Source organism: Gekko japonicus, unplaced genomic scaffold (assembly GCF_001447785.1).
Source record: "Gekko japonicus isolate JY-2015 unplaced genomic scaffold, Gekko_japonicus_V1.1 scaffold10, whole genome shotgun sequence".
Classification (NCBI taxonomy): Eukaryota; Metazoa; Chordata; class Lepidosauria; order Squamata; family Gekkonidae; genus Gekko; species Gekko japonicus.
The window spans coordinates 3,558,135-3,560,101 of NW_015167526.1; positions in this window are offsets into that span (position 1 = coordinate 3,558,135).

The window sequence follows — 1,967 nt, forward strand, 5'->3', positions numbered from 1 at the left end:
CCCCCCCCATCCTTGTTGATGTTCCAGCTGTACCCTCTGCAGCGACGTCTCCTGTCATTCCGGGCATTGTACAACCGACTCCTTGAACCTGTACGGACCGGGCGGGGGGCGGGTGATGCCTGCATTACTCTTAGGACCTAAAGAGGCATTAGCGTGCCGCAGAGCTAGGAAACTTGTTACTGTCGAAATACATACTGTTTCTCCAAACCACTGTGAAAGTCTTTAAAACAGTTTTTAAAAAAATAAAATAAAGGGATTGCTTTTTTTCTTGTCATGTACACCAGAGTGACATTGCTGTCAGCGTTTTTTGAAACCCACCTTCGCCAGTCTCACTGGTGTGTGTGTGTGTACATACGTTTTAATCCAGGCACACCTTCCCCTTCCGTATACTTTAAAAAAGAAAGATATTAAAGTCATTATTTTAAAGGTTTGTCCGTCTCTTCATGAAGCCAAAGCATGAAGGGGGGAAACTTGGCGGCCTGGAGCAGGGATGCGTTGGTGGTCTCTAAGTCAGGTTTTTTCCCCTTGCAGATCCAAGGAAGACTTGAACTAGGAAAAAAAAAAAGTAATGTTCTGTATCAACCGGGGGTGCAGGATTAAAGCATTTTGATACACTCCCCATATTCAGTGTTGGAAGCTTGCTACTGTAGCCAGTTCAGAAAACAGGAGAGCCTCTGGAGAGCCCGAGAATTAGAGTACGTTAGGGGTTGTGTGTGTTTTTTCCCTCTTGTGCACCCGAAGACGTTGATCTACACGGCTTACAAAACCACCAGCCGCACTAGTGAGCACACACTGTTCACCTGTTCCTGTGAATCTCACAGAGTTATCCTGGTTTTTAATCTTTTTATTTTTTGAGCAGATGACAGTGTACAAATACCTTGTGGTAAATGCTTATTAAACGAACTTGTCAAACCTTCTTGGTCTCAGTTTTATCAGCACCTCGTCCCCCTGCAGAGGGAGGCGTGTGACCCTTAAAGGGACAGTCACCCCCTCAAGAGGGGGGCCTTCCCCACTTGGATGATTCAAGGGCCAGGGACAAGAGGCCTCTCGTGCCCCCACCGCTTCTAGGGAATGCACCGGGTAATCCCAGCGGTTCTGCGTCTGCAACCGTGGTTCAGCTTACTGAAGGTAGTTCTGATCCAGAGAACCACAAATGCAAGTGTCGGCAGCTGAGTGGGTGTGTGCATGCAACCAGTGTTCCCTCTAAGCTGAGTTAGTGTGAGCTAGCTCACAGTTTTTTAGCCTCTGGCTCACCCATTTTTGTCTTAGCTCAGGAAGGAGGGCTCTGGGGCCAACTAATTTATGCAGCAGCCAAATCGCTCGCTCACAACTTTAAGGCCAGTAGCTCACAAAGGAGAATTTGTGCTCACAAGACTCCACAGCTTGGAGGGAGCTGGCCCGATGTAGCACTGCAGGAGCTTCCGCTTCCATTGAGTGTGCAACCTTTTCTTGACACACACACACACACCCCATTGGAGGGGGAGGGAGGCAACTTGAATTGCCTGATTTGACTGCCTCTTGGCTAACAACCAAGGAGGTCAAGTTGGGGGTGTGGAAGGGATGTGCTGAAGGAGGCAGAGAGGCGCCCAGCCAGCCCCTCATCCTCCCACACGGCTTCTCTTCCCTCCTGGGTCCTTGTTTTCTTCCTGGGCCTGAAATATTGATGAATGCTGAGGAGGTCTCAGCTCACACCTTTCTAAGGTTGCAGTGTGTGCGTGTGCCAGTGCATGCTTGGATGCCCAGGCTCCTCTCATTCATGACCCTGGTGGAGGGTGCCTCAGGGAAAGGGGAGAGGAGGTTATGGGCCTGGGGGAGCAGCCAGGCTGGGAGGGGGGAAAGGCCCTGCTCAGTGGAGCTTGGGGGGGGAGGGGGGACTTCCTGGCCATGGCTCGGCCCCCCACTGTACCTTTCCATCCAAACGCAGCCCCCCCCCCCCCCGGGGTTCTTACCCCCCCGGCGGTCCCGTC